The sequence below is a fragment of the Nerophis lumbriciformis genome, linkage group LG02 (genome assembly GCF_033978685.3).
Source record: "Nerophis lumbriciformis linkage group LG02, RoL_Nlum_v2.1, whole genome shotgun sequence".
In the NCBI taxonomy this organism is placed as follows: domain Eukaryota; kingdom Metazoa; phylum Chordata; class Actinopteri; order Syngnathiformes; family Syngnathidae; genus Nerophis; species Nerophis lumbriciformis.
Window position 1 is genome coordinate 30621068 of NC_084549.2, and position 9250 is coordinate 30630317.

General features: G+C 42.1%; 1 long non-coding RNA gene across 1 annotated transcript; it reads left to right on the top strand.

Annotated features, from left to right (window-relative positions):
• The first annotated feature begins 1359 nt into the window (after nucleotides 1–1359).
• Nucleotides 1360–8936, top strand: LOC133607491 (uncharacterized). The gene is made up of 3 exons (XR_009815423.1): nucleotides 1360–1472; nucleotides 4617–4693; nucleotides 7997–8936. It is a non-coding gene; the product is annotated as an uncharacterized lncRNA (long non-coding RNA).
• Nucleotides 8937–9250: the final 314 nt, after the last annotated feature.

A 9250-nucleotide genomic window follows, 5' to 3' on the forward strand; every position in this document is an offset into this window, starting at 1 on the left:
TGGAGGTTGCATGTTCTCCCCGTGACTGTGTGGGTTCCCTCCGAGTACTCTGGCTTCCTCCTACCTCCAAAAACATGCACCAGGGGATAGGTTGATTGGCAACACTAAATTGGCCCTAGTGTGTGAATTTTGTCTGTCTATCTGTGTTGGCTCTGAGATGAGGTGGCGACTTGTCCAGGGTGTACGCCGCCTCCCCCCCACCCCCCCATGACCCCTAAAAGGGACAAGCGGTAGAAAATGGATGGATGGATTTTAGAATGGTACACAAGCCTGCAGCGAGGTGGCAGCAGCACTTATTCGAATCCACAGGCTCCTCATCTACGCAGTAGCAGTAGTAAGTCCACAGGAACTCATGTGTACAGAGCTAACGGAGGTGCAGAGATAGAAAACAAGTGACGATAACCAGAATAAAAAGACCCAGAAGTACGACAAAGCATACCAAGCCTCTGGGAAATAACTTTGTGTGTTTTATGCCAAAAAACTCACACCTCACTTTTGTCACTGATTACAAATTAAGTTAATAAACTAAACATGCAATATTAGTATAGGCTTTTGCAGGTTGTATCTTATCTAATTACATCCATCTACTTTGATAATACGGTGATTATATAAAGAATGTGGCTGTACAGATAAATACATATCAAGTTCTCCATAGGAGTTCAATTCAGGGTGGATCCTGGCAAAATTCAGCGCTCCAGTGGGATCATGACAGAAAATTGCGAAAATCTGATACAAACGACGATAATGTTGACAACATGATGGCCTGTCTATAAACAAAAAAACGTTGCTTGCTCGTTGTTACATAATTGTACTCCTAAGCCAACAGAAATCAGACGTTAGCGAGGACATGGCCTGAACTCAATGAGCGCTGAAGGGTCGGATAGCCCACAGCGAAGGTGGGTGTTGGGGGGTCAAGGTGGGGGGGATCTATTCCAGTAGAGAGAAAGGTCACAGTGTAAACTGATAAAGGCGGGAGGCAGAGCTTCAGGCCAGCTAGTCAGCTGACGCCTGCAGCTGTGTTTGGAACATCAATATGAGCCTTGTTCAGCCTCTACACCCCCTCTTTCCCTCACACTCACTCGGCATCCCCTCTCCCCGCCGGCCCCTCCTCTCCTCTCACACGCTTTCCTTTTTATCCGCCTCTGATTTATGAAAGTAGGGCATGTGCCCATAACTGCTGCATCAAGGCACATGGCTGAGCCTCCAGAGGCACTAAAGCTCTGTTTACATCAGCCCAGACAACTGCAGCGCCTTGCACAATCACCACAGGCAAGCCGAGTTATATAAAGCTCGGGCCCACATTGGCTCCATTGTTTTTGTTTTTCTGCAACCCCCCCACCTGTAATTCCTGCACAATCTGGACGGACGGCGTGTGTTCCTGGGTTTGGCATGCAATTTTTACGCAATCCAAAGCGCCAGGTGTCACATTTCTCAATTCCCAGGCTGCTCTTTTGTGTGGATCAGAGAAGAAGGTAAAGGTTGCAGGAAATTCAATTGTTTTGTGGATTTTTTTGGGGTGGGGGGGGGGTGTTGTTGTCCACTATGTTGCACAGCCACACACTGGATTCCAGGCGGCTTTGTGTTGGGCTTTATTATGTAGGAGTACTGGAGCATGAGGATCAGATAACAAACGCTGTGACTTGTTTGGGGATGGCAATTAGTCCCACACGGAGCAGCTACGCACGTCATGGCCAGTTTCCATGGCAACAAATCAGAGCTGGTGCGAGACAGAAATGTGTTGATAATCAGCACCGTTTGAAACAATACTGCTGTGACATAATCCTATTTTCAGTATAGTGCATCAGGGTGAACACATCCTTTCTTGATGTGACTCACAGGGTGCAGCCTGTCCTTGAAAAGAATCTGAACATTAAAACATGACCAGCTGCTAAAAATACACGCCAGTCAAACTTAATAGATGCAAGCCACATTTCCAACATAAACAACCATTAAAAAAAACCTTGGGAATGTTCACTGAACCTTCCCTGTTCATGTGCTAAAGCAGTGCTGACTCAACACAGGGCCACCGAGTGCAGCTGCATGCCTGAGCCTCCAGGACTGGGGAGGGTTTGGGGGGGGGGGCTTCTGTTCACGATATTTCTCTTGCCTGCTCATGAATCATGGCAGGCACCGTGCCCTGGCTGTGGTCATGATGCGGTCAATACGGCCGCACGATCAAGACTCTCATGTTTCTATTCAAGGTTAATAAGAATGACATTCTCCGTCTTGCAAATAATCAGCAAGCATTTGTCTGACAAAACATCCTCATTTTGCTGGCACGCAGCCAGCAGAAAACATTAAGAAATTAAACTCCACCAGGTCGTCGTGCCTTATTTTGAGTTTGTTGGTGCTTTCGTGTGTGTAGTGCTTTAGTTCTTGTCTTGCGCTTTTATTTTGGTGGCTCTTCCTGTTTTGTTGGTGTTTTCCTGTAGCAGTTTCATGTCTTCCTTTGAGCGCTATTCCGCACACCTGCTTTGTGTTAGCAAGCAAGGCTGTTTTTACGTTGTTGCTATCCTTCTTTGTGTGGACATTGTTGATTGTCATGTCATGTAAGGATGTACTTTGTGGACGCCGTAAGTCTTTGCTGTCGTCCAGCATTCTCTTTCTGTTTAATTGTAGCCAGTTTAGTTTTACTTTCGTTTTGCATAGACATTGCCTTCTCCTTTCCCTTTTCCTTTTGTTCATTTTTGGTTTAAGCATTACATACCTTTTTACCTTCACCCTGCCTCCCGCTGTGGTCTGCATATTGGGATCACAACAAACCATACTTGCCAACCTTGAGACCTCCGATTTCGGGGGGGGTCGGGGTTGGGGGGGGGGGGGGGGGGCGTGGTAGCGTGGTTGGGGTCGTGGTTAAGAGGGGAGGAGTATATTGACAGCTAGAATTCACCAAGTCAAGTATTTCATACATATATACATATATACACATGTATATATATATATATATATATATATATATATATATATATTTACATCCTGAAAATATGCAAACAAAACTGTGTTAATTGATACTTCAAACTTGCATAAATATAACATGAATATAACATAACTTGGCATATGAGAGCTTCAAAATGTAATGAATAAAATGCTAAAGTTGTTGATAAACAAGCAATTATTTTAATAATTAAATCCATCCATCCATCCATCTTCTTCCGCTTATTCGAGGTCGGGTCGTGGAGGCAGCAGCCTAAGCAGAGAAGCCCAGACTTCCCTCTCCCCAGCCACTTCGTCCAGCTCTTCCCGGGGGGATCCCGAGGCGTAATTAAATATGGTCATTTTAAATTAATTATAATGATAATTTAAAATTAATTATTTTAAATATGTTTATTTTAATGTACCGGTATAATTCTATGGCTGGATGTAATAAGGATTCAGAAAAAATACAAATAAAAATACAATTAATTTTGATGTTTTTAGCAAAATATAGTAAACATTTATTTAGTTTTTTGTTTTTTTAATTAATAAATATATTTATTTTTAGGAAAGATAAACATAATAATACAATGTATCTCTAGTCTGGATGATTTAGTTCTTGTCACCCTGTTGTTCTCCCGTCGTGAAAAAAGGCTGTCCTCACTCAGGTCCGCATGGAGCTGGAGGGGGCATGGCCTCCAGCTCCGGCTGAAAATCGGGAGATTTTCGGGAGAATATTTGTCCCGGGAGGTTTTCGGCCGAGGCGCTGAATTTCGGGAGTCTCCCGGAAAATTCGGGAGGGTTGGCAAGTATGCAACAAACCATCCTCGTCTCACCGACACATTCCAACTTTTACAAAGCAATTAACTACCTGCTGCCACCTACTGACATGGAGTATTACGTGGTTACCCTGCCAAGTTTTATACAGCACAGACAGTAAGCAACGGCACGTTATTTGCAGATTATAATTATTGATTTGCAAAAAATATTTTTTGGACCTATTAGGGGAAGTTGCATGATTTCCCACGGCACACCAGACAATATCTCACGTGTGCCGTGGCACAGTGGTTGAAAAACATTGGGGTAGATTACTAACTTTACTTGGAAGGCCACCTTTCAATCGCCAGACTCGATATGGTGTGACGCCATCTACAGACCTGCAGCCTGTTTGCCCACATAGACAGTGTAATAAAGGAATGTAAAACTATCATTTTGATCACTTAATTGCATGTTTTTGTCGCCCTGGTCCATGATTACTTCAAAACTGATATATGGTTAACAAAAATGTCACTTTCCTGCTCTTCCATGTCCTCTTTCATAGACACCACAGCCTGTGTTTCCTCATGCTCTTTCAACATTTCCTTAAGCATCTTGAGTAAAACATCAGTAGAAGAGGACGCAAAATAAAATACTCGTAGAATAAAATACAAGCGGCTTACCTTCCTTTTCTCTTGTTTTTGAGCACATGGTCTGCTCCTCTTTCTCAGTTTTCCAGCATGTTCTGAATCAGTCTTTCGTCCCTCAACGGTGCTCCTGATTTTTAGGTTCAAGTCAGAATCATTAAAATGGCCGCTGTAAATTACACTCCCTTTGCACGAGTCAGTTTGACTGGAGAAGTCCACACTTTCTTCCTATTTCAATTATTTTTCAAATGTATGCAAGCTGATTCCTTCTTTGAATGTAGTGCTTGTGTTCCGTCACAGGACTTCTTCCCTGAAGTGAAAACCAGTGGTGCTGTTGGTCTTGAACCCCAAGATGCAGAGATGGCAGCGCAGCGCAGGTAAACATGAATTTAATGTCAAAAAGGAAATAGTGCAACTGGTAAGTGCACATGCAGGAAACATTGAAACAGGAAACAGGAAACAATCATTGAGCCCTGACTGAAGGGCGAGGCAGGCATAAATAGCAGCCTGATTGGCAACTGCAACCAGGTGTGCCAGGCTGCCAATCAGGGACAGGTGAGGGAAACGAGCGCTCCGGGAGACATGCAGGAAGTGGAACTTAAATAAGAGCGCTGACAGGAAATAAACACAAACTAAAAAAACATGAGACAGATCGTCACAGGTGGTCGACCAAGCCAAGCTAGCTGTTGTACAGCAAGCAGGGCGCTAACTATCTGAGTACAAAAAGGCCTAAATCTTCCTGCAAAAAGCAGATAGGATGGAATAGATCCTTCTGCTTTATCAAAAAAAGATTTGTCGAGTGATATCAAGGATTATACGTCGGTCGCCAGACAACATTCTACACGACACAACAGATGGAAACTTGGAAAAGCATGGAGGTCTACAACTTCTTTGTGTGTGGCTGGGTCAAGGAAATTAGTATCAAGACTCTCCCGGTTAAATATGCATCGTTTTTGCTCGGGTAAGGTTGCATTTTAAGACTTAACTTTGTGTCTACTGCCATGTTTGTTGCTGTTGCACGCGCCGTTTACGAGTAGTGTGTTTTTCCGCGTCTTTATCAATGTATAACTATAGATGTCAACGTTGTGTATGTGCTGAAATATTCATTTATGATTGCTGCCATTGGTAAAAGCTTCAATCGTTTAGGTTTTGCTGACATTTGCTTTCTTTTATTTAGACTCGCCGAGTTGGTGCTTTTTGAAACACTCAGGAAAAACGAATAATATCAAGATAATACTTAAATGGGAAATAATAATCGTTAAAAGTATAGTAAACAAACCTTGAACGAAGTGATCACTGCACTTCTTCGACTCTGCTCTCTTGGACTGGGGTGTGACCTGCATGCTTTTGTTGTTGTTGTCTCGTAAAATATTGCACCCTTTCGCCCTTTTTCATTACCTCTCCAGGAACTCTGAAGAAAGGTTTATCCTTTTTGCGATTTGTGCAGCCGAAAATACAAGCACAGGGCATTTTTTCTTCAAGAAAGGCTAAATGGAGCCTCATACCCATTGAGAACAGAGCTAGCTTGACCACCACGCATATTTAATGGTAAGAAAGTGAGCCGAACGTGACGTCAGTAGAATGCAAGCAATTGCTACAAACTGCAACAATGCATCTGGCAGCCATATTTGATTATTCCTTCAAATTCTGTCGGGATGAAGATGTTACCAAAACACATACTACCCAATATGAAATTGCCCCCAGTCTTCTGCAGGTGACGTCAGCAGGCTGACGCAGGCAAGCAAAAATTCTGGAGCTAAAAGTTGGTATTTCAAAATGTGCTGAACCTCGGGATGGGAACCGTTCACATTTGAACCGATACGATACCAATTCCCGGTACCTGGGAATCAATACGGGTAGAAATTTGTGTGTTAATAGATATTCATTATTTTGGATGACATAATCTCCCTTTTTACTGCAACTTTTAAAAATGAGCTAATTATGATAACTGCTGTTTAGTTGTCATATCTTGTTTTATTATTACATTTATGAGTCTCATTTTCAAGTATGAAATTAAGTTGCAATTACAGTTGCAAGTGCAAGACTAGAGGTGGCAGTAGCGTTAAGTTTATGGTGTGCTGGCCAGTACGTTCCGTCTTTGCTAAAGCTACCGGTAGTCTTTTGTTGCGCCCTAAAAAGAGTTCATATTGTAAGTATGGTACTTATTATGCACCGGAGTTGCATGGCTTTCCTACTAAAAATAGGCGTACGTTCAAATCTGGAAATCTACGTAAGTTATAAATATGCAAATAAGGGATACTTACATAACCCTCCTAAACTTTAGGAGGGTTACTCTGATTTCCCCCAGTAGAAATATAATTTGTGTAACTCACAACAATGGTGTTCATACAGTAGCCTGCTCAAATGAGCCAAATTACAGTTTCATGTAAAAATAACGTCAGTCTTTGTGGTGAAAAAGGGCATACGCCAAGTTTTTGTGCATAAGCAAGGTTAAAAGCTGTGTTATTGTAACGTGCATCTTAGTTGTAGTTTTCATTAACAAATTTGGAGGTGTTGAAATCGCCATGTAAAATCACTAATGCTAATCAGTTGCATGTCAATAGCAAAGACAACGTATATTAGCATCAAGCTGGTGCATTTTTGGAAAAGTGGAGCCTTACTTAACTTACGTTGGAGCGTTTTTTGCCAAAAAATATTTTGGACAGCATTGAAACTTGCAACATTATCTGGAGGTAGTACCCGTAGGTACCTGAGTCCGCTCTCCCTGCTGCTGGAGTGATCGCCAATTTGCCGCAGCATGACGTCACGAGCAATGCAAGAACCATAACAGGGCACCGTTGGACCAGCGGGATTAGGTCGTTGCCAAAAAAAGTACCGGATTCGGTACCATCACGAGCTGAAACTCATTAGAAAGCCAGCCTAAAATCACTTGGGTCAATTTTGACGGGGAGATTTTATCTGTGGACATAATTGTTAGGTCTGGAACGATAAAATAAGTGCCAATGTTGTCAGCATTAGTGTGAGTGATGTCAATTAGATCGTGCGATGAGTCAACACATCAGTGGAAGACAGCGCTGTAGTGTTTGTGCTTAGAACCTGCAGTGTACAAGAGTCACATAGCCAGTAGTTTCAACATGCATAATATTTTATTTTTATTTTTTTTAATACAATTTGCATAAGTGTGAGTGGGATCACATGCACCTGAATCCTCTCAAAAACAGTTTTTACTCAATTGTTTTGTAAAAGTAACTTTATTTCGCAATGTCAAACATGTACCTGTACATTTCTGTATGGTTTTTTTGGTTAGTTTTTTTGGGGGTGTTTCAGATTCAGGCAGCAATGATCAATAATTGATTTGATTACTAAAAGCTTCGATTTATATTTTGTATCTTTGTTTCAAATAAGTGCAACAAATGAAACTTAATTTGGTTTATGACAAGAAGAAAAATCGGTTATTTCAACTATTTTCCCTACAATACGCTTTAAGGCTCTTAAAGTGTGATTTAACCAATTAATCAAAATAATTAATCAATGTATTACGTGATCACTAAAATAAACGATAGCTGCAGCTCTATTTTGGATAATTACACACAAAAACTGCATTTAACATGACAGTATTTTCTTTTTGGGGTTGAACTGCAGAATATGACTAATGTTAATGTGAGGACTTGGGAAAATGTTTGACTTCCTGGGAGTGACTGGCATTTTTTTCTCTCCAGGATATATTGTTGCAGTGATCACAAACTCGCCGACCGAGTTTGGATTCAGACATCGTCTCTTACGGGCCTGCATCTACAGTGAAGCCATTGTTCAAGTCTTCTACGCTTAGACAAACACTTCCATTTTGACCGACACAGCTTTTACAGACTTAGGCTATGTCTACACTAAGCCGGATAACTCAGTAAATTAATAATTATTTAGCCTAAGCCCCGTTTCAGCCACACTAACTCACCGTTTAAGGTTCCCCTCTTTGGATAATTTTTTTACACAGGTAAGTGCGCCGTGTTTTTCTTGAATCTCCGGCTCTTAGCTTTGTATGGACAAACTGAGTTCGGAGAGGAAGTGATGCCAGAAAGACCGCGCCCCACACAGGATGTGACGTCAGAAAGAACGCTCTACAGCCAGCTTCATAAAAAACGGTTTCGTAACTCTGAGCTAACCACTGGAAATATGGAGGCGAGTCATCCAGACATGCCGTGTTTCTCCTTCTTCTACATGTACAGACGCTTGTGGAAACCACACATGAATACCTTAAGAGAAAACGATTGCAGCTATTTGGGATACAACACTTCTCAGACGGCAAGAGAACTTTCCAATGTCCAGGTCAGCTGTGATTCTACTTACCGAAAAACTTTGTCCATTTGTCGAAGGAGATGGGGGAGGGGGTCTTAAACGACCATTATGTGTGTGTGTGGACAAGGATAAGGTTAGGTGGGATTTTTCCTGGATAACCTTAAAGGGGCCTTAAGGTACTGGTTGATCAGATCAGGAAATCTATACTGACCAATTGCATGCGAGTTGGGCCATCCCATGTGAAACTATTCAGCCATTCAAATCTCTACTTTCCAGGACTTAAACATGGTGACTTGAACTAAAGAGACAGACAAAGACCAAGACACTCAGTCATGTATGATTTGTGAGTACTCCTTACACACTGTAAGAGTATGTGTTCTGCTACGTAGTACAGTAGTAGTATACTTGTATCACATATTAAAACTGCTTCCATTGGATGCATTTATATTGTCCAGCAGGTGAGCGCAAAGACAGCCCTAATAGAAATAAGCACACACAAACACACACACGCACTCTGTGTTGTTTACTCAATGCGCTATTTTCGCTTCACTCTTTGTTGTTCGCCATCTTTGTACGAGTCGCCCTATCCTCGGCGCTCTCCCTTCCCACTCACTCACTCACTTCCATCTTGCTTGCCCACGCTTCTCGCCTCCTCTCCTCATAGCTCAGCTGTTACTTGG